The sequence below is a fragment of the Cyanistes caeruleus genome, unplaced genomic scaffold (assembly GCF_971803275.1).
Source record: "Cyanistes caeruleus unplaced genomic scaffold, bCyaCae1.hap1.1 HAP1_SCAFFOLD_87, whole genome shotgun sequence".
Classification (NCBI taxonomy): Eukaryota; Metazoa; Chordata; class Aves; order Passeriformes; family Paridae; genus Cyanistes; species Cyanistes caeruleus.
The window spans coordinates 620,017-643,209 of NW_028255892.1; the positions used below are offsets into that span (position 1 = coordinate 620,017).

The following is a 23,193-nucleotide window of genomic DNA, read 5'->3' on the forward strand; positions in this document are numbered from 1 at the left end:
GGTTTTTGTCAGACACCACTTTTAAACATTTCTTCTTAATTCTTAATTTCTTTGTTTCATGGGGCCTCCTCTGCTGCTCCTCTTGCAGTTCCTGCTCCTCCTCTACCCCTCCTCTTCCTCCCGCTCCTCCGCTTTCCCCTCCTTCCCCTCCTCCTCCTCCATCTCTCGGCTGCTGGCGAGGAGCTCTGGGGTGAGCGGAGCGGGGCCGGGAGCCGGTGGGAAAGGGCTGGGAGAGGGGGATGAGGGGAGCTGGGCCAGGGGGAGAGGGGTTCTCAAGGAGGGGCTGCCAGTTAAGCCCAGGAGCCCCAAATCCCCTCCGTGTCCTGCCAGCCCCTGCCCCCGGCGCTGTGGGGGCCGGGCCGTGCCCCAGTGCCGGCTCAGGGGGTGCTCCAGGCTGCCGTGCTCCACCTGGCAGCTGGAGCTGAGCCCGCATTGCCGGGGGCGGTTTCCAGCAGCACCAGGAGCTGCTGGCTCCAGTCCCCGCTGGGGAGCACGGCAGTGGCCAGCACGTGGCCCGAGAGCTGCTGCTGGCCCTGGGAGCAGCTCAGCTGGATGTGGGCAGGGGAGAAATCCATCAGGGAGCAGAGCAGGCGGCCGGGGCCGGGCTGGGAGCTGGAGGGCACCAGCGAGATGGACACGCTGGGATGGGCAGGGGGCTTGGGGACCCCCCAGTGCAGATCTTCCTCCCCACAAGCCGCAGGGAATCGCTCCAGGGATCGAGTGCTGTGGGACAGGGAACCACGTTTCTTTCACCCCAGCCCCACCTTTCCCTCTCCTCTCCCCCTTTCTCCTCCTTCCCCCAATCCATTGCCCCCTCACGCTGCAATTTGGGTTTCCCAGCACCCTCCCCCACGCTTTGGGGGGGTCCCAGCCCTCTCTTTTTCCCACTCTTTCCCCTTCCCAATCGTCCCTCCAATCTCCAGCCTCCTCCCCCGTGCTTGGATTTGGGGGTTCCAGGCCCCTCCTGCTCAGTCTGGGGGTCCCATCCCCCCTTTCACTCAATTCAGGAAGATCCTAGCAGATTTTTTTCTGGGAGGAATCCCCGAGTTACAGGATTTTTGGTGTGTAGATTTGAAGGGGGACAGCTCTGTCTGGCGTTTGTTTAACCCATGGTCTGCCAGGGAAGCACAAAAACGTTTCCCATTCCCATCCTTTCCTGATTTGGTCTGGTTCATGAGCTGCTTTCTTGTTTCCTTTGGTATCTGTTCTCATCTATTTGTCAACTGCAGTTTGAGTCATTTACTTTTCCAGAAATTCTGTCTCCTTCTGCTAATAGATCATGTGATCCCATCCCATGGTGAAATGTTGTGTTCCTCATCTGAGTGGATTGGTTGGGGGGAAGGTCAGGAGCTGGAGCTGTCTGGTTGGTTATTATTTCAATGATATCCTGTAATCTAATTATGCCATTGAAATGAGAAATGGATTCTCTGGTACCTGATATGAATTCATCAGGGATCCCAGGGTCTGGTCCGTGGTGTTGCAGGATTTGTTCTGGTGGCCATTCATCTTTTCCCCATTTCTGGGTGCTCCCTCCAGCCAGGGCTGCATCAATTGTCAGCTTTTCTCATTAAATCATCACGTACTTGGATTCCCAACTGATTTCCCTGAACTTGTGGTAGCAAATAAACCCCAATGGTCTGATACACCCTATATAACATAGACAGAGACAGCACATGTTGGAGTGGGGACAGGGATGATTCTCCCCCACTTGTTTTAGCGAAGTATTCACAACATTCTCCATTTTCTGTTTTCCTTTGCAGCTTAAACAATTTTTGCTGCAGAGTCAGATATCCTCACAATGGGCTGTGCCTTTAGCAGTGCAAATTCCATCTGTGCAAGCAGGCAGAGCTTGGGCTGAGGGGCAGAAAGAATCAGCTCAGTTCCCTGCAGGTAGGAAGCCTCATGTCCATTGTGCAGGCTTTGTCCCATCGGTGTTAATTTGCATTTCTAAAGCTCCTCTCCTGGCTGCCTGGAACAAAGCTTCTCTTCCAGGGCAGTCATGGGATGACTCACATTTGTTAGTGCCACAATGTGGTTATTTTTTGTTTTGGTTTATTTTTTTAACAGTACTCTAATAAGTGTTTATGAGATAAAGGGTCACCTTTAAAGCTCTTCTAGTTTTCAGAAACAGCCTAAAATTCAACATCCAAAAACCCATATAAAATTTTTGCCATCACTATGAGTCAGGCACAAACATTCCCAAAACATTTTCAAGGCAATTGAATTTTTCCTACTTCTCTCTCGGCCTAAAAATTGATTCTCCCTGCCCTGGCCCAAACTGAACTGACAATATAAAATCAGGATTATTACAAAAAAAAAAATCGAATGCTGTAATCCTTTAACTGAAACTTTGGGAAAATCAAAAACTCTCCCACAATGTCTTTAGTGCTAGAGAGTCAAGGCACAACGTGATTCTGACCAGGATGTGCAAAAGAAATCATTAAATCCAGACTTAGGCTGGGTGTGCTGAGAAAATCATTCCATGACATATGAGTTTGACTAGATTTTTCCTAAATTCATACACTCTGACCCCATAGAAATCCATTGGTTTAATGTTCATTGGTTTGAAGTTGTGGAGTTGTTAGGATTTGGTTTCCTGTTGCAGCCGGATTTCTGTGCCTGTGATGGGAATTAGGTGGGCACTCCTGGATTTCCTGCTCAGCCTTTTCCAGACCAGGTGTCTCCAGCTGTGCCTGGGGCAGTGTCTGGGGTAGATGTTGGTTGATGTTTGCTGCTGGGTGTTGATGTTTTCTTGATGGTTGTTATCTTGGTGGGAATCTTTTGGGCTCTTCCCAGTCTGTTGACATGTTAATTTCATCTCTGCTGAGTGCTGGAAAAGAAAGATTAAAATTCCTTTCCCCAAGGTAAATGCAAACCAAGTCCCTTTAGAGAAATTAGATTTTAAACCATTTTCAAGTTGGTCTATTTTGCCAGCAGCTAATCCCAGGCAGGGCAGAGTGTGAGTGGAATTGAGAGGCAGAGTGGAATTGTCCCGGTGCCTTCCCCAGCAGCTGTGGCGAGGGCAGGCACAGAAGGGCCTGAAGCTGCAAGAGTGAGAGCAAGGATTGTCCCGCAGTGGCTGGAGATGGCAAAGGAGGGTGGCCAGGCCGAGGATTTGAGCAGAGGATCTGTGGGCAGGCGCAGGGGCTTCCCCCACTGGGGAGCCCTGGCTGCTGCTGCGTTGCCTTCAGTGCAGGCTCAGGGGTGGCCTGTTTAATATTCCCTTGCAATTCAGATTTCTGAGTCTGGAAGAGCCATGGCTGGGGCATCAATCATTTTATTTTTTTCATTTTGTTTTGTTCTCTTTCTTATGTCCAGCCCATAACATTGAGACTATCTGGGGGTAAAAAAGTCACAGACTGTTCTGGCTAGAAGAGAGAATCCTCAGTCCAGCTCCTGCAATTCCCTGTTAATCCTAAGAATTGCTGCAGCTCCTTTTTAGTCCAGGGAAACGTTTTTTCTGAGATTCCCTGAGCCCTCTCAGGGTCAATACAAGACAAAGCTTCAGTTAAAATAGGTCCCAAATATTTAACCATTTTCTCTACTGTTTGCCATTTTTTTCCAGATACTCAAAGTTGCTTTTTAGCCTGAAAATGAAGCCATTTCACAGAGGCTTCCTCTACCTCTTCTCCTTGTCCTCCTGACTGGATCAAGTCATCCACATCCTGCATGAAGCCAGTCCCTGGGGGTGAGGTCAATTCCTTTGATATTTCCTGCAAGGCTTGCCCCAGTCAGGCCGGTGTTTCTGTGCATCCCTGCAGAAGGACCGTCCATGTCTTGAGCATTTTCCCTTCTACCTCTTGTTGCCAGCCCAAGGCAGAACTGTGTTTGCATCCTCTGGAAGTGGGCAGATCCCCAGAAAGCATCTTTTGCATCAAGTTGTGAATGGCAGCAGTGTGAGGAGGGCACCTGGTTCAGGCTGGTGTAAGGATCTGAGAGTGTGGGGTGCCTCGGTTTCATCATCTCATTTCTTCTTCTTGGGTCCTGCAGCATTCTGTGGATTCCACTGGATTTCTTGTTTGGCAGGATAGGAGCATTCTAGGGAGCCATCCCTGGCTGCCCAAGCCGTGCCTTGAGCAGGACTCCCAGACAGGCTGTGAGCCCTTCCTTCCCTCCCTTGGAACAGGGGATTGCTTTTGGACACCTCTTGTCCTGGTTGCTTCAGGGAAATTTGGAGAGGCTCCATATCTAATTTTGCCAATTTCCCTGGGTCTGCCCACACTTGTGGGTTCACTTCAGCCGTGGCTCTGCCAGACATTTGACGCAGAGGTACAACAGAACCAACCTCTGTATCACCTTTTGCAACATTCATTTGCATTCCCAATTTAGCCATCAAGTCCCTTCCCAGTAAATTACAATCACAATTGTGAGCAACTAAAAGCTCCTGCATTTCAAACCCATCCCCCACATCAGCTAATAGTGTTTGAATAAAACACACCTGCTCATCTTTCCTACTTAGTGCTTTAATAATTTAAATATTCCCTAACACCTTTAGGTGTAAGATTCTGAGTGGATGGAGAGGCCCCTGTGTCCATCAGGAAAGGTCTCCTCTGGATCCAGAGCCACCCTGGATGTTCCCAAGGGCTGCAGTGTGGTGGGTCCCTGGTGGAATGGGAGCTGTGCCACCGCTAAGAATGCGTGTCCATCAAGGGCTGGACTTGCTGGTGCTGAGGGTGCTGCTGTCTGTGCTTGCAGTGTCCTTGTGCCCTGCAGCTGGAAGGCTGATTCCTTGCCAGGGGCTGTTTGGGTGGGCTGTGCCCTGGCCAGGAGGGCAATGCCTGTGCCAGGTGCTTGTGGCCGAGGGTGTCCCCTGGGTGCTGGGGCCCCCTTGGGCCCTGGGCTTGATCCCTCAGGGGCTGTAGGAAGTGTGCCATGGCCTTTGCCTTCAGCTTGGCCTTTTGCTCATCCCTTGCTGCATTCAGCTGCTGAGCCTTTGTGAGCAAGTGCTGCAGGGGCTTCTTCTGTCGCTGCTGCAGCCCCCTCAGTGCCTGTGGGTGCTCATCCTGTGGCAGCTGCTGAGCTTTCTGCAAAACCCTTCCTTTCTCCAGGGACCCAGCAGGAAATGCTTAAAAGATCATGTGGATCCTTGCAGGTCTAATCGCCATTTGTGAGCTGTTCCTTCCTCGTGCTGGCTGTGCTGAGGCTCCCCTCCCCAGCCCGTATCCCAGAGCCGGTCCCTGTCCTGCCGCAGTGTCCAAAGGCGGCCCCCCCGGCGGGCAGGGCCGGCAGCTCCACGGGGCCGGGCAGCGGCCGGGGCGTCCCGCAGCCTCCTGGGGGCCGGGGGCCACTGCCGGCCCTGCCCGGGGGGTGCTGGGCTCAGGCAGCGCCCGGCGCTGAGCCCCGGCTGCCCCACAGCCCCGGCCCGGCCCCACAGCTCCCCACAGGCCCCCAGCCCGTGCTCCCGGTGCCGCAGCTCTGCGCCCGCTCCTGCCGCTCCCAGCTCAGAGAAACCCCCTGAAATCCTCACCTCCTTGTTTTCCTGTCCTGGAAACTGGGATACAAAGGATTGGAGTCAGCTGGCAATTTCTGAGGATAAGACCCTTCTGGAAAACATCCCAATCCTCAGTATTTCTTTCTTCCTGTTGTTTTCTATCATCCTTTTTCTTACCCCATAGATTGCTCTTGTTGCTTCTTGCCTTAAGCACATTCCTGCACACTCCCCTTCAGCCAGTCCCTTCCCAGCACACCAACACCATCCATCCCCTGTTGTCTAAATCCCTTCTGGACTTCCCTTCTTGCCCCCCTGGGTGTCCATGTCCCTAGTTAGCTCTGGGAGAATGTGCAAACGACCTCCACATGCTCCCAAGGGACCCTTGAGAGATATTTTGGGGTCATCATCCCGTTGTCCAGGATGCCCTTCTAGCATTCCATATTGTCCCCTCAATGGTCCTACCTGGATCCCAGCTGCGCCCCTCCCCCCCGGGCCTTGGCGCCCCCCTGGAGGGGAATTTGGGGAGGTGGGAGGGGGGAGCGCCAAGGCCGGGCCCCCCCGCGCTGTGGTGGCGGGAGCGGCTGCAGTGGGGAGCGAGTGCGGGCGGAAGCGGCCGAGAGCCCAGCGCTGCCCCAGGCCGAGCTGGCCCAGCTGCATCCGTGCCCCTGCGGTGGGATGCTGTGGGACTGGGGGGGAAGAGGGAGGCGGCAGTGGATGCTGGGCCTGGGGGCAGGAGGAGAAGGGAGGGAGAAGCAGGGTTGAGGAACAAAATGGTCAAAATATCTATCTCGGGTTTTACAGAAGGAGGAAGAGGTGTGAGCAAGAGTTGGGCCACAGGAGGAGGAGGAGCAGGAAGAGGAAGCAGCAGAAGGTTCCTCCCTCCCTGTTTGCGCAGTCCCAGGAGTGTTTCCCTGCCCACAGTCAGCAGGTGACTGGAGAGGGGGATCCACGATTTTCACTGGGCTGAATCCTGTTGTTTCTGAGCTTTATTGGGCTAAATGTTGGTGCTTTGTCTTTTTGCAGGGGCTGAATCTTTCTATGCTGGAGGGGGTTTTGCCTGAATTTGGTGTTTGATTAGTTTTTGATCTTTTTGATCTAGTTTTGATGTTTGGAGGATGTCTGGGCTGAATCTTGGTGTTTTGGTTTGTTACAGACACAAGATGCCAAATGACTTTCTGAGATGAACTTGGGCATGGAGGAACCCCCAGTCCAAGGCTCTCTCCTGTCTTTTTTTCCTCCTAATCAGGAATTTTCATACTGTGTCTAAATGGAAGAGGAGGAGGAAAAGTCCTGGAGGTGCCACACAAGGAAGGGCTGCAAACCCAGTCCAGGGAGCTGCGAGGAGGAAAGATCCCCCCAGTGCCAGGAACACGGCCAGAGATCCAGCCGGAGCTCAGAGCTGTGGGAGAAGCCCCACAAGTGCTTGGAATGTGGAAAAGGCTTCAGGTAGAGCTCCCAGCTGATCCAGCACCAGAGGATCCACACTGGGGAAAAGCCCTACGAGTGTGGGGAATGTGGGAAGAGCTTCAGCCACAGCTGCCACCTGATCCGGCACCAGGTGATCCACACTGAGGAAAAGCCGTATGAGTGTGGAAAATGTGGGAAGAGCTTCAGAGATATCTCTGACCTGATGAGACACCAGGTGATCCACACGGGGGAACGGCCCTACACCTGCTTGGAATGTGGGAAGAGCTTTGGGAGGAACTCTGACCTGAGAAAACACCAGCTCATCCACACTGGGGAGAGGCCCTATGAGTGTCCCCAGTGTGGGAAGAGGTTTCAGACCAGCTCCAGTGTCCTCCTACATGAGCGGATTCACACAGACGAGAGGCCCTTCCGCTGCCCCGACTGCGGGAAGGGCTTCAACCGCAACTCCACCCTCACCGTCCACCGGCGCATCCACACTGGGGAGAGGCCCTATGAGTGTCCCCAGTGTGGGAAGAGCTTCTCCACCAGCTCTCACTTGACCCAACACCAACGGAGGCACCAGTAAGGGAAGCCCTGCGAGTGCCCCGAGTGCGGGAAGAGCTTCGTGCGCTGCTCCAGCTCCATCCCCCATGGGAGGATGGGCGTTGGATGATCCCCAGTGGCCCCCGTTGGGTAGAGCCCTGGTGATCCGTGGTCCTGGTGATCTGTGTTGGGAAGACACCTGGCTGGGAGGCTCCACATCTTCCTGGCTCCCTGTGGGCACCTGGATGAACACAGGTGCAGGAACATCCATTGGGACACAGAACAACAATGGGAATTCCTTGGGGAGAGTGGATTCGTTGACTTTTAATCCTAGAGAACCTTTTCCTGCTGCCTCAGGAGCTCTGTGGGCAGAGAAAAGAAGGTGATACCAAGCTTGAGGGGCCCAAGTGGAGCACACACGCTCTGTGGGGAGGGAGGACACGACCCCCGGGACCCCTCCTCACCTTCCTGTGCAGGCAGAAGCCAAGCCGCAGTGCCAGGAAGACGAAGCCCAACACGGAGACTCCAATCCCTGTCAGCATCTTGCTGCAGGCAGCATTTCACAGCATCCCTCGGTGTCTGCAGGGTTCAGGACCCCCAAAACCTCTTACAGACACCCCAAGCCCCTCCAAGGACCCTCCCAGTCTCCCACAGCCCACCCAGGACCCTCTGAAACCTCCTTTGGACTAATTAATTTCAAAAAATTAGGTATTTTAGAAAATTTGGAGATCTCAGCTAGAGACAGGCCTTGCTGGAAGCAGTTAGAGTTAATGATTAAGTGAGAAGCAGGATTTGAGATAATGAATCTCGGACTGAGATAAAAAATTCCTTTTCATTGTGTGTTTGTTTTTCCGTGCTTATAATGAGAAAAGAGAAACTGATAAATGGGTTCAGGAAGATCACAGACCTTACATCTGGAAACCCATTTCCAAGTCACAAGGGAGGAAACTGGAGTTGTACCAAATGTCATTTGTAATGTTAACCATTGTAAAGGTAGAAAGGTGAGAGTGAGGAAGAGCGGTTTTCCTTCATCACTTGATGATTCCTCCTTGCCAAAACGACCTCCTCCTCAAATTAGGGCGCCCATCACGCAGGCAGAATGACTTTTTAAACTCATTACCGTACATTTTAGTACAAAGTGGGGAATGGGAAATGTTAGCATTATGCATATGTATTGGTATTAATATGTATTAGTATTTTGGATATTTAAGACTTTTGTAAATAAATAGACACTGGAATCTTTTGTCAACTTGCAGTGCATATTAAGGGGTGACTCCCACCCTCGCCCAGTGCTCTGATTAAACATCCACTTTGTAACTTTAAACTGTTGGAGAGGTTTTTTTGTCCATTAACAGATTGATGTTGATACTGGATCAATATCGCTATTTTGGTAAATCACTGCCAGTCTCTTCCCAGCCTCCCCAGGACCCAGCAGAGCCCCTCCTGTTCCTCTCAGGATCCCACAGCCCCCTCCCAATTTCCCCCCACTGCCCCTGGACCCCCAAACCCTCTCCCAGTCCCTTCCCAGCCCCACCAGGACTCATCAAGACTCCTCCCAGTCTCTTCCCAGCACAACCAACCTCATCCCAATCCCTGCTTTCCCATCCCCAATCTCCTTCCAGCTCCTCCAGGCTCACTCAAATCCCTCCCAGTGACACCCAGCACCCCCAAACTCCCTCCCAGGGTCCACCAGGACCCCCAGAACCCCATCCCACCCTCCCCAACATTCTTCAAACCCCTTCCCAGCCATCCTAAGCACCTCAATCCCTTCCCCAGTTTAAACCAGTCTATCTCAAACTCCCTCCCAGTTCCTCCCAGCACACCCCAATCCCCCTCTGGGCCCCCCCAGTGCCTCCCCCGCTGCCCCCGGCGCTGTGGGGGCCGGGCCGTGCCCCAGTGCCGGCTCAGGGGGTGCTCCAGGCTGCCGTGCTCCACCTGGCAGCTGGAGCTGAGCCCGCATTGCCGGGGGCGGTTTCCAGCAGCACCAGGAGCTGCTGGCTCCTGTCCCCGCTGGGGAGCACGGCAGTGGCCAGCACGTGGCCCGAGAGCTGCTGCTGGCCCTGGGAGCAGCTCAGCTGGATGTGGGCAGGGGAGAAATCCATCAGGGAGCAGAGCAGGCGGCCGGGGCCGGGCTGGGAGCTGGAGGGCACCAGCGAGATGGACACGCTGGGATGGGCACTGGGAGAGAGTGGAGAGGAGTGGTGTGGAAATGGGAGGGACTGGGAATGGACAGGGAGGGACTGGGATGGCACTGAAAGAGATGAGAGTGGATACTGGGACACTGGATGAGGGCGTGGAGTTTTGGGAGTGAAGTGAGAATGAGCCAGGAATAGACTGGAAATGGCTAAAAAGGAGTGGAAGGGACTCTGGGGCCTCTGGGAGGGACTGTGGTGGCACTGGGAGGGACTGTGGTGTCACTGGGAGGGACTTTTGGGGCACTGGGAGGGACTGTGGTGGCACTGGGCGGGACTGTGGTGGCACTGGGAGGGACTGTGGTGGCACTGGGAGGGACTGTTAGGGCACTGGGAGGGACTGTGGTGGCACTGGGCGGGACTGTGGTGGCACTGGGAGGGACTGGGAATGAAGTGCGCGGCACTGGGAGGCCGAGTCCAGCGCGGGGCTCTCGGCTCTGTGGATCTGCCCGGCAACTGATGAGTCATCAGAGAGACGCGCTCTGATTGGCTGAGGGGCGAGAGATGCACGGAGGGGCGAGATGGACAGGCGGGGTCACTGGGAGAGGCTGGGATGGACTGGGAGAGGCTGGGATGGACTGGGAGAGCCACGGGAGCCATTGGGAGGGACAAGGGACCCCGGGGATGGGCACACGGAAGGCTGAGGGCTCTGGGGTGATTCCCAGGGAGGTCTGGAGGGACAAGGCCGGGCCCCTCTCTGTGCCCCGCGAGCAGCGGCCCGGACAGAAAAGTTCAGGAGCGGGAGGAGGTGTTTCTCAAGATTGATTTTAATCCTCATTCTCCGGCTCTGATTTGCTCAGTCCTAAGCTCAGTTCATTTCCCCATGTCGGGCTGTTGTGCCCCTGATGGTGATCCCTGAGTGACCTCTCCCTGCCCTTGTCCCGACCCACGAGGATTTGGATTTGTTTCAGTTCAGTGGAATTCGTGGTGATCTGGGGGGAGCTGGAGCAAAGCAACTGGAAAGCACAGTGGGCTTGACAGGGACTGAACCAGGGCAGGAGTTGGGGCTGCCTCGAGTGAGCTCTCACAGTGTGAACCTTCATGGGGTCTTTAAGGGAATTTTGTTGAAGTTTGACATTCATTATTAAAAAGCAGAGTCACAAGTGAAGCTCCGCTTTCAGCTTGAAATGAGGGGATGGAACGTGGGCACTGGGACTTCCATAACCTCAAGATGTTCCTTGATCCTGGACACTTTAGCTTTGGCAATCTGAAGCCCTTCAGCAGCAATGTCTCTGCCACCCCCTGGTTTCTGGCTCAGACCCAGCTCGCAGCTTGGCCAAGGTCTGGGCTTTGTCCTCTTGAGCTTCGGGAGCCTCCCGGGAAGCACCAGCCCTCCCCAGCCCACCCTTGGTAGCACTTTTTCTATTCTCTCTGCTGTCGATTTTATCCCCAAAACTGCCGTGGGAACGTTGTATCCAAGCTCATCCTCCAGCCCTGCACTTTCCTCCTGTGAATTCCCTGTGCAGGGAATGTGTCTGTGCTTTTCCCTGCTCTGGTCACTGACAAACAAACCTGAGCCCGTGGGACTGTCAGAGCTCCTTCATGCCATGAAATCAGGTTGTGTTTCTCATGGCATGTTCTGGAGGAGCTTTTCTTGGTGTGCCTTGTGCTGCTGGAAATGACACAAGAGCCAGGAGGGAACAGAAGCTGCTGCTGCCCGTTGGCTCAGGGCCAGGGAACCAAGTTGTGCTCCCGGGCAGTTGGGCCCTGCTGGAAGCAGAGCCGCGTTTCCCTTGAGCAGCTCAAGCTTGTGACAGCTCCAAACAGGAAACCTCAGCAGAAAACTCTTCCTCCAAACTCAGCTGCTTTCCCTCCTGCAGCTGTTTGGGAAAGAGCCTCAAAGCACAGACTCTGCTGGGAGCCATTGGTGCATTTCCTCCCTCCCGGCAGCAGCAGCTCCTGAGCCCTTCACGGGCTCCTGGCCCTTCCCAAACCCTTCAGCTCCCTTGGAACTCTCAGCACTCACTAACATGTGCATTTCTTTCATATTTAAACTGCATTTAAACTTCTCTTTTTCTCTCCTCTCTATCTTTTTTATCTCCTCTTTATTTCCTTTAATCCCGTCAGCACCAGCAGGATGGGGATGGAGTCTTGGGGTGGGTGTGGGATGAACTGAGGATCCAGCAGAGAAGGGCAAGGCAGAGGGGAGAGGACTCAGCCAACCCTTCTCCTGCTCTCTCCTCCCCCAGGCTCCAGCTAAAGCAAGTCAGACTGGAAAGGATCCCACAGATGCTGTGTTCTCCTCCCTCTGAGCTTGGCTGGGGATCCTCAGTTTCAGCCTGGTGCAGTGGCTGAGATTCGCTAATTTGAGTTTTTTGGCTAATGCACTAAATTGAAGAGGTTTATTATTACTTAATCACCTTTCACCTTTGCCAAGTTCTGCTGCACTGTGTCTGCTTTTCACCCAATACACTGCTAGCTCACCTACACACATGTGCTTCTTAGGATAATATTTAGATTCATAGCTTACTCTCTAAAATCACACAATTACAGTTGAAATCTCTCCACCATCTCACTCAATGCAGTTTCTTACTTATTTCTGGCATATTCTTACTTGCAGCTATATGAACATAAGCTTATGAATTCTCGACTCAACGTCTGTGAACCTTTAGCATTGCATGAACCCAAGCTCCTTCCAAGGCTGGAAATGAAACCCTTCAGTATCTGTGGAAGTTTCTGTCATTTCCCACAGCCCACCAAAGGATTTGTGACCCTTTGTGACAGAGGAGAACCTGCCAGGCAATTTCGTGTTTGCTGTAGGGAAGGTTGGGTTGCTCTGCATCAATTCCCAGAGCACCGCGGAGCATTGGCTTTGTGATGTCAGGGCATGGATGCCACCTTGTCGTGGTGACATCCCAAGGTTGCCTTGGTGCACGGAAGGCCTCAGGGTCAGAGCAGCTCTTGGGCTTGCTCAGTGCAGGAGCATCCTCCTGCTTGAGGCGTTTGTCAGTGAGCAGCTGCACACTGACAGGAGCCGTGTTTGTTTTTGTGGTGGAGCAGAGTGTGCAAACTGGCACAGCAGTGCTACAGTGATGGAGCAGCTCGCTGTTGCCGTTTGCACCATTTATGGCATTGGCTACGCCGGCTATTACCTCACTAACCTGGCATGTAAGTAGAGGTTTTCCCTGGCTGGAACCTGAGCTGGCTTTTGTAGGTCTCCCTGCTCTTTCTTAGTGACCGGGTTGCTATTGAAACACAAAGACCATGAGGATGCCCCTGGTTTGGTCAAGCTCCTGTCAACACCTTCAGCAAAACACGGGGTGTCTGTAGCCAGGGGGCTGCGGGCAGCATTTGCAGGGCTTCTGTTCCCTCCACGGGAGAGCCTGTGGCAGCAGAGTCTGGCATTTCCTCACTTTGCTGGCTCAATCTCTTGGGGTGACTTTACTTTTAAGATAGCTCTGAGAGCTGGGGAAGTTGAAACTGCTGGAGGCTGATGGGAGTTTTTTCTCCTGACTAATTCCTGGCCATGGGTGAGAATTGGCAGCGGTTTTAACTATTGAGAAGTGAGATCAACCTGTGAACACCACCTGAAGATGTGAGGCCGGGAATTTCTTGCTCTCTTTGGTTTCTGGCTTCTGACGAGGTCACAGGGCTCTGTCTCGGCCTCCTCCCCCCCTCCAGGCCGGACAAGGCTGCAGAGGGCGGGGTGGGGGAAGAAACGGAGCTGGCCGGCCTGACTTGGTTTGCAGTTTCTGCCACTGAACTGAAACCTGACACCATCAACATCTGCAGCTTTAGCAAGATTTTAACTCTTTTACTGCCTGCATGAGACTTGCAGATTAATCCTTTTTTTCCCAGAGAGAGAGAGAGAGAGGGAGTGATCAACCATCAACCCATCAAAGAGAGTGAAGAAACAAATTAAATTGAGAGGGGGAAGAGAAAGAAGGAGATGCTTTAATAAGCTGAAATATTTTTCTGTTAAAGCTATGGGCATGGACAGTAGTGTTCTGAAAAAAACTCCTTTAATTCATGACAGAGTATATTGGGAGGAATGGAGTGTTTCCAAGTGTGGATTTTGAGCAAATGATGAAGTAGTTGTGACACTGTGAGATGCTGGAACAGAGGGGGAGAAGTAAGAGTTGAAGATTTGTGGCTTTTAAGAAGCAAAAAGAAAACTTCTGTTTCCAGGAGGGCTCACAAAAACAGATAAAGAGAACTTTTGCCTTTGAATAACTCATTCATAAAAATGACATCCCTAGACTCATGACCCATAACACACCTCAGAGTGATGGGAAATGGGAGGAGACAACTGATGGCAGATTTCCGGGCAGCTGGCATCAGAGAAATAGAAAGCTATGAAGAAAAATAGTTTTCTTGTGAAAAACTCCATAGATAGCAGAAGAAGACTTTTGTTTCTCTACAAAGACTGATGAAAAGACTCTAGCAGGAATTGGGACTGTTGTAAACACCAAAGATCCAAAGTTTTTTGTCTCCATGTTGTCATGTAAACAAGGGAATGGTTGGGTAGTGGGGGAGAAAAGGGTTGTTCTGGAAGTTTTATTCTGGTTTCTTATTCTTGTAGTTTTTGTAAATAAACTGTCTTTATTCCATTTAAGTTTTAAGCCTGTTTTGCTCTTGTTCTAATCCATATCTCACAGCAAAAAATAAGTAAGTTTCCTAGTGATTTTTTAGTTGCTGCTTTAAACCACACCAGTCAAGCAGGACACCTTTGAAAATGCAGACTGGGAGATCTTCTCAGATGCTGCTCTAAACAGGCCACGGTTCTCTCCAGTTTTCTCAAAGAATTTGGTTCCTTTTCCTTGCCCACTGCAGGTCATCTGAGCCGTGTGTTCAGAGGTGCCGATCCTGAGGTGAGTCAGAAAGGAACATTTGATGTTTCTGGAGTTTCAGAATTGTGCAGGGAACTGTGAGCTTGGCCTGTGGCAGTAGAGTGCAGAGGGCCAGCTGGGTGGGCTGAAAGAAGATCCATTTCCATGTTTACAACAGCAATAGCAAAGGCATTGTTGGCTATTTCCTAATTTTCCATTGCAGAGCTTTAAAAGAACTCAAAGCTCAGATTTGCAGAGAACGTTGCTTGCTGATAGTAGCCAGGGTGAACTCTCTAATTCAGAGCTATTTGCAGCCTGGCTGAATTAACCCATTTTAATTTAGTTGGAGAGACTTAGAATCCCATTGCTATCAAAGCTGATGATTTGTGCTTGGTAGAGCTGGTTGTAGAAATCAAGCTGAATAGAAATAAGGTTCTAAATGATAGGGAGCTGCCTGTCCCTAACTCCACCATCTGTCCACAGAGCCCAGAAGCAAGAGCAGACTCTGCTGTGGCTCCCTCTGCTCCTGGAGAAGAGGCCAAAGAGGAGCAAAATGAGCAAAAGGAGCACGAGCCTCCAGCTGTGGTCACAGCCCAGCCTGACCATGCCCAGACAGTAAGTGCCAGTGCTGGGTGCTGCTGTCTTTAATGCAAGGCAGAGCTGCAAGTTTCTGAGCAGCCAGCACTTGCTGTTGCTGGCTGAGGATGCTGAGTGCTGGAGTCCTGCCAGCACCCAGCCATTCCCCCATCCCGTGGCAGCTGGAAATTGGGCTTTGAGCCGTCGTGCTGAGGCCCCAAAGCGCTGCTGCCTGCGGGTGAGCAGCTGGCTGCTTGGCTCAGGGAAGCTCTGTCTCTTGGCTTCTGCCAAGCCATGGCCAAGGCCTCACACGGCATTTCTGGGGCTCACAGGGCTTGCTTTGTTTGCTGTCCCTTTTTGGAAACTTCTGCATGACCTGGAGAAGTGTTCTGCAGTTTTCTGGAGTAATTCTTCACTTCTGCAGAGTCTTTTAGGCCACCTGTCTTTTGGCTTTTGATAAGCTGCAAGGAGATGATTGTGTTGTCCATGAAGCTGTGGCCGGCCATTCTTGTCCTGTGTGGCCAAAGAAACAAACTGTGTAGTTCTGAACCCTTCTTCTGAGGCAAAATCCACAAGTGGCAAGTTTCTCTTGATACGTTTTGTGGTGAAGTCTGCAGCTTTGGAAACTGCATTGGAGCCTAGTGTGGGGGCAAAGCTGCAAGTCCTTGAGTGCTGTCTTGTGTTGCTAAGAACCCCTTTAGAGATGTCTGTATTTTCTCCTTAGAGCTGTTTTCTTCCTCCTGCCTCTTCTGTCCTGACACTCCCTGTTTAACCTATAAATTTCTGCCTGTCCTAGTGAGGTGGGACAATTCCATGGTTTAGGTGGTTTAGGTGGTTTTTGGTGACTGGTCATACATGTATTACATGACACATGGCTTCCTTCATTGGCATCCCTAGGGGTGTGTCAATTAATTTGTTGGTGGGGCCTTTTGAGGATCTCTGTCAGTGCCACTCAGAATTCTCAGCTGACAAAAGAGAGAGGAGAAACACCTTGGTCCTCTTCCATATCCTGAGGTGGCCATAGAGGCTCTCTGACCTGCAGCAGAGGATCCAATTGCACACATCCTTGTCTCCTGAATGAGGATTTCTAACAAGAGTGTAGATGACAGAGGGGCAGGAGTGGCAGGGCAGGCCTGAAAAGGGCAGCTCCCAGGCACTTGCTCTCCATTTGTGTGTACAGAACATCGAGGCAGAGCCCCAGGCAGAGCTGCCCGAAGCTCCGAGGGCCATCATGGCAGTGAAGAGGAGGCCTGAGGAAGACAGAAGCATCGAAGAGGAGATGAATCTCCCCTGGCAGAGAGGAAATCAACAGAACCAGGTGAGTGAAAGTGTGGCCGACACTCCACTCATGGACATTCCTCTCTGTCATTCTTCACAGGCCTCCGAGGAGGAGCTTCTGGCAGAGCTGCAGGAAGCTGAGGCTAGGATCAGGGAAAGGGAGAACAGGCTGGAGGAAGAAAGAAGAATAATCGAAGAGAAATTCCATCTCCTCGCTCAGCAGCAAGAGGCTCTAGAAAATCGAGTGAGTGAAAGAGCAATAGGCACAGCAGTCACTGCAGTCTGGTGCTTTCTGCCCTTCTTGCCTTTCCTCTGCAGAGCAGCAAGGGGCTGGGCTGATGCCTCTCAGTGCCATCCTGCTGTAGTGTCTATCCCAGCTGCTTGGAAGGACATTTCCTGCTGTGCTCAATCTCAGCTGCTGCCCTGGACAGTGGCACCAGTCATTTGCCCCTTTTGCCAGCACTCATCTCAAGGGATTCCTGCTGGCCTGCTCCTGCTCTCCTTGTTTCTTCAGGGCTTTTTGCAAGTGAACACAGTCCCCCAGACAGATTTGGAATACAAGCTGCAAGCTGTCTGTATCCCTTGGTGAATCTGCTGCTGTCCTTCCCTTTGCTCACAGTCAATGAGCCTTGGCACACAGGGACAAGCTGTGGTCTCTGACTGCTTTGTTCTCTTTGACTTGAGGTGGACGTGTTGATATCTCACCTGGCAGCCTGCGAAGGCTTCCAGCAAATGCCTGCTGATGAAGAGCCCCAAGGTCGGCGGCAGGCACAGGTACTGTCCCAAGCACAAGTGCTGCAGGCTGAGCACCTTCTGAAGATGGTGCAGGAAAAGAGGACTGAGGGGGAGGAGCTCCAACATTAGAACAAGGAGCTGCAAATGTGTCTGCAGCCCTTGGAGGGGGAAAGGGATCCTTGGGAGGAAGTGGAATGGTCGTTGTTGCAGTCATCCTTGAGAAAATCCAGGAAAATGGAATATGAAACTGGCCATCAACTTGATTAAAACCAACCTTGGGTTTTGACCATTTGGTTCCAGAAGTGGACATCCAAAAATCCAGTTGATGAGCTTTGCATGTGGCTAACAGCAACTTCCTAAGGGCTTGCATTTGAAAAGGGAACTCGGGGTAATCTCTGCCAGCCAGCTTTCTGACACAAACTCCTTTCTTCTCGCAGATCTACACAGGCTCTTCCATTCCATCTGCTGCAGCAGCAGCAGCAGCAGCAGCATCTAAAGGAGCCTTTGTTGCCCAAGCTGAGCAGTGGAGCCGGGGCAGTTTGTCCATTTCCAGCAGTGACACATCTGCTGCTCAGCTCCAGGAGAGCCAGGGAGACTTCGTGGAGCAACTGAGTACGTCTGGTGTATTTCTTGTCTGAGGGACAGTGTATTGTGTGCACGTGCCAGCAGAGCTGTAGCAAATGATCCTCCTCACTTTGGTGTCCCAGAGACATTTAGGACTCCCCACAGGAACTGCTGTGCTCTGAGGCAGCGAGAGAGCGCTCTGGCTGCTCCTGCTGCCTCTGCGGGCAGCTTGGACTGGCTCGGCTTTGCCTGGCATTCCCTTGCCACTAAAGGCAGAAGCAGGAATTGTTCTTGGATCAGCAGGAGGCTGTGGCACAGCAAATGATCTGTGCAAGTCCTGTGTGCTAGTGGCCAAACTGAACAGAATATTTGATTCCTAAATTCTCATTAGACTCCAGACTTCCCAGCACTTGTCAGAACCAAAAGACTTCAGAGATACTGATTGGTTTTGGGGTTTTGTCTTTTTGTTGTGGTTCCGTTTTTAGTTTTCAGTTTTTAGCCTTGTTTGGTTTTGCATTTAGGGGTTTTTGCTTTTTCTCCATCCTGAAAGAGCTGTTCTGCCCCATGTGTCTTACTGGTGTCATTTTTAGGACTGTTCTTATTGCCTCTACTACATCTACAAGGTTTTTATGAGAATGCTGTATTTTTGTCAGTGAGGACTCCTTTGAAACTACATCAGGTGACAGCAGAAACAGAGAGCAAGAGATGTTTTCATTGGGCCCACAATGAAGAAACAGATACTTGTATAACAATCTGTAATTAATATCCTAGTTTTATTCTTATAAAGATGTGTCCAAGAGACACATCCACGTGGTGTGATCAGATAAAACAGCACTGCAGGCATTTCTCAGGAGCGAGCCTGCAGCCCCTGTGCTGTGTATTCCTCAGATCCATGGCACTTTTTCATACCTGATTCCCAGCCATTCCCATGACTCTTAGAATCCTACCTATTGGCCCAAGCCCTGCTCAGATCAGTCTCTGGGAAAACACATCAAGCCCTTTGTGATTCTGCAGCACAACCCATTTAATCTGCTACTTGCCCATAACAGCTGCCAGTGCTGTGCTCTCAGAAAAGACCTGGTGGGGCTGAGGAAAGATCCCAGCTGATTTGGTGTCTACCTTCACCTGCTGGGACACAAAAGGGCCTTGATCTGCACCTGGCTGTGTCTGATCTCCAAGGCAATGCTGTTGTGTCCTGAACAGGGGCCACAGCTTGTCAGGGGCTCAGGCTGGCTGTGTCTTCTTGCCATTGCTTGTCAGTGCTCATGCTTGGCCTTTGTCAGCCTTGTGCTGTGCCCTGCTGTGCTCTCTGTGCTTCATTTCCTTCCAAGGACTGGACAAAATCAGTCTCTCTGCTGCCCATTTGTACTGCACAACTGCCTGTCTTGTTGCTGCTGTGCTTGCTGCCCAGCTGACCACAGAGGGTTCAGAGCCCCAGACAGCGGGGCTGCCTTTGGCATCTCCTGCAAGTTGGGATCTCTGCCTGAAAGTCAGCATCTTGCATTTTGTTTCCCTCAGGGAGAATGGTGAACAAGGAAAATCCCATCACAAAATACATCGAACTGGAAAGTCTTGGCAGCGGGTGAGTCCAACCACAGTCACTTCTACACAGCCATGGGTCAGGTGTTTCCCTGGGGGAATATCCATCAAGTGGGAAGTCAGACAGGTTGTCCACATGTTTAGACAGCGGGCTTAGTCTGCCCCATCTCTCAGTACTGGCCAGAATTTGTCAAGTGTGCTCAGAAGGCATTGTCAAAGACATCTCCATGCTGCCAAGGTCTTGCCTGCAGCAAGGAACAGAACCTGGGAAATCTGCTTGTCTCTCAAGTGTGGGACAGCTCAGGATTCATTTCCTTCGCATTTTTGGATGTCTCCAAATCATCTGGCCACACTAATGAAAGGAGAAGAATCTTGCTTGCCTGAAAGCACAACCTACCCCCAATGAGAGCTGTCAGATAACAGTTCTCTGGAACATTTCTCTCCAAGAGTTTGCTAAAGGAAGTACTCCATGCTCAGGATTAGAATTGCACAGTTTAGAAGCTGATAGCCGAGATGAAGGAATAAGCTGCCTTTTGGAGCTGAGGCACTAAAGCCCAAGGCTTCAGGAACAGGCCCAGTGCCCAGGCACTTGAGGGGAAAATGCATCATCTGCCTTCTGGCAGACCCCTCCTGCAACCTGCAGCTTTTAGGCATTTACAGCAGAGCTTTCCTGTCTGGACTGGCTTTCAGTGCAAGATCTAAATGGCTTCTCCTTTCTTTGCTGCTGTTTTGTTTCTAGGGGTTTTGGAGAGGTTTCCAGAGCACTTGACATTGCAACAGGAGGAGAGGTAAATGTCAACAGCCCCTGCAGCCTCTGCTGCTCTCCAGGCCTTTCCCCACTGCTGACAGCTGTGGCTGGAGCTTTGAGTAGAGCTGTGCTGAAAAGGCACAAGAAGCACAGACTGGAGCCAGCCTGCAAATTGCACTTGGAACAGGCTTTGTGGACAAGGCAAATCGCCAGTGGCCACATGTCCTGTAACTGACCCCCAAGGGAGCAGAGAAATGGGCTGTTGGAATGTCACTTCCTAATTACTCCAGTGATGAGGTCTAATCACAAGGCACTTTGGCACAGCTTGGCTGTGCCATTCCACAATCACTTGCTCCATGTGTGTTGTGGTCTCATGCTACCAATTTTCTCAAATTACTCCTTTTCAATGTCATTTGAGGTGGCCATCAAGAAAATAAATGTGCAAGGAGTGAGTAGGAAGATACTAACCATGAATGAAATCAGGATCATGGAGAGTAATAGGAGTCCCAGGATCGTGAATTACTTAGCCAGGTGAGTGGTCACGGTCCTATCCCTTGAATGTTTCTTTACATACTACAAGCATGAGAGCTTAAAAACCCACTTTGGTCACTGGCAGGAAATAGAGCTGTTAATGATTATTTCTCTACTTATCTCCAATGGATGGGAAGAGACTGCATTTTGTCTGCATGAATCCACCCTGGCAAATGCAGACTGAAAATGGTTCAAAAACCTGCATCAGCCCTATCTTAAGAATTCAATACCTTGTAAGTTCATTGCCTCCACAGTTCTTTGGGCTTGAGTTTTTCAAGTTCCTTAAATGCTGATGAACCATCCAAGAGAGGATTGCCCTTGCATTGTTGCCCCTCTTTTCCATTGCTGTGCATGCCAGGAAGACTAGGTGCTTATTTCCAGAAATGCCATGCGTGACAGGTTTTTTATCTGGGCTCTTCCTAAACTGCCTTTCTCCTTGAGACAGCACAGACTGCAAACACTGCACAGCCTAGAGGCAATGTCTATTCCTTTTCTTCTGCCCTTGTCTCCAAGGGACCCAGAAACAAGACTCAAGTAAAAAACCAACCTAGGCGTGCATGTTCACCTGCATGGCCTTGTTTCCTTTTTTCAGCTACCTTGTGCATGAGGAACTCTGGCTGGTGATGGAGTACATGGACGGAGGCACTCTGAGAGATCTCATCGATGAGATTCAAATGTCTGAAGGAGAGATTGCAGCTGTCAGTCGGGAGGTCAGGGATCCCATCTGTGCTTCCAAGGCCTTGAGCTGCATTGTCTGGGAAACAGGGCCTCAGAACAGGAGGGATTTCATGGGCCACGCTTGGTTTCTGTGCTGCTGCTCGGCTATGGGCAAGCAAGAGCATCTCAAGGGAACTGTCTGCCAGTGCCCCTACACTCACTGGACTCACTTCCTGTACTCTTATCCCCTGCTCTTGTATTCTAGCTCTGTCTCTTGCATTGGCATTTGCAGTTCTCCACCTTGCCTAGCTAAACTTTTGCCTGTCTGCACTACATTCCTTGTCTCTAAAGCAAAGGTGTGGTGGCAGGATTTGAAACAAACAGGAAAGAAAAAAAGAGACTAATTTCTTTTATTCCTCAGCTGAAAAGGATAGTAGTGCAGCCCAAATGCTGTTTGCTTCTGAGCACATGCACTGCAGCTGCAGTCACCCTGGCTGCTTTGCAGGGGACAGTCTACAACAGCAGTTGCTGGTGCTCTTTCAAAAGCTGACATGCCTTTCCTGAGAAAGGTGCTGCTCTGCTCCTGTTGGAGCAGCAGGCTCTTGCTCTCAATGGCGCTGTGTTCTGCCATTCCTCCCCATTCCCCTGCAAAGGGAACCTTCCACAGCTGTTTCCTTGCTTGTGCGATGAACTCACAGCACTACTTTTTGCCCCCCTGGTTCTCTTTTCTCTCTCAGTGCCTGCAAGGACTGGATTTTCTTCACTCCAACCACGTGATCCATCGAGATGTGAAGAGCAACAACATCCTTCTCAGAACCGACGGCTCTGTTAAGCTGGGTCAGTGTATTCTTGCTCAGCTTCAGCCTTCCAGGAATGGGGGGTGTGGGGCTGCTTTCAGTGACTGCCAGCTCCCCAAAAATGCTGCTGCTGGCAGTGCAGGGGTCCCCCCTGCTGTGGGCTGAAGGCACAGTTGCAGGGTGCACACAGCTATGACAAGGAACCACGAGCAGCCAAGAGTGCTATTGCTCTGTGTGTGTCTGTGTGTGTTCCTTCCAGAGGGAGGGAGCTGCAATCTAAACCTTCAGGGGAACAAAAGGCACTGCTGGAGGAAGTGTAAGAAATGGGGGGATGTTTGAAGTAGCCAATTCATATTTCCTTGGCTAAAGCCCCAAGGAAACAGAGCAGGGAGTGTTGTCCAGAAAATTCAACTGCACATTCTCAAACTTCCACTGGGGAATTCTCTGGCTTGATTTCCTAATTGAGAGTATTAAAATTAAAAGAGTATTTTGCTTTCTCCTCAGCTGATTTTGGCCTTTCTGCTCAGCTCACCCCTGAGCAAAATCAGCGGTGCTCGGTGACCGGGACTCCTTGGTGGATGGCACCTGAAGTGGTGAAGCGTCAACCATATGGCCCCAAAGTGGACGTGTGGTCTTTTGGAATTGTGGCAATTGAAATGGCCGAACAAAAAACTCCTTATGACAGTGTCACTGCTCGATCGGTAAGGAGCAAATACTCTCTGATCCCGCTGTCTTTCTCACCTGTCCCGTGTTCTCTGCTCACTGCACAAAATCCCATGGCCATCTGCTGGAAGTACTTCCACCAAGGCCCCTTCTACAAATGGCCCTGCAGCACATCAGCATCTGCTGGAGCTTTGGTTGCAGCACTGGGGGAACTCAAGCCTTACCTCGCCCAAACCATCTCCATTCTCAGGCAGCATTTTGCTTTGCCTTAGAAGTCGTTCCAGCTCTTTTGGCTGTGTAGATGGCCCCAAGAATAGGAAACAAGCATCTCAGAGCTGCTGTTATCTTTCCAGAAACGAAGCAAAGGAACTCAAACCAAACCAAGTTTCTAAAACAGTGCTTTTGAGAGAAGAAGTGCAGCCCCATTCTTCTCACAGGGAAACTTGCCTGGAACCTGGAGATGAGGCTGTAAAGCCAGAGTCTCTTCTGCTTCTTGTGCAGTGCTGCTGAGACACTCAGTGACCACCTTCTTTCCTAACCCAAGCCACTTTCTCCATATCACCAAGCTGGAGCCTGGTGACGGGGAGAGCCTGCCAAAACCTCCTGTTTGTTTCCTGGCACTTTCTGGGATGGGCACAGCGTTAATGCATTGACTTGAGAATCCAACGAGCACAGGCTTACCACAGGGGTGACACTTCTGATTTCACCATGAATATTTTCCTTTTGCCACATAAAGGAACCTGAAATTTTCAGAGTGCTGAGT

General features: G+C 51.4%; 1 protein-coding gene across 1 annotated transcript in view; it reads right to left on the bottom strand.

Moving 5' to 3' along the window:
* LOC147646666 (uncharacterized) overlaps positions 1–23,193 on the bottom strand; it is a 713,664-nt gene that overhangs the window by 546,473 nt on the left and 143,998 nt on the right. The window lies entirely within an intron of this gene.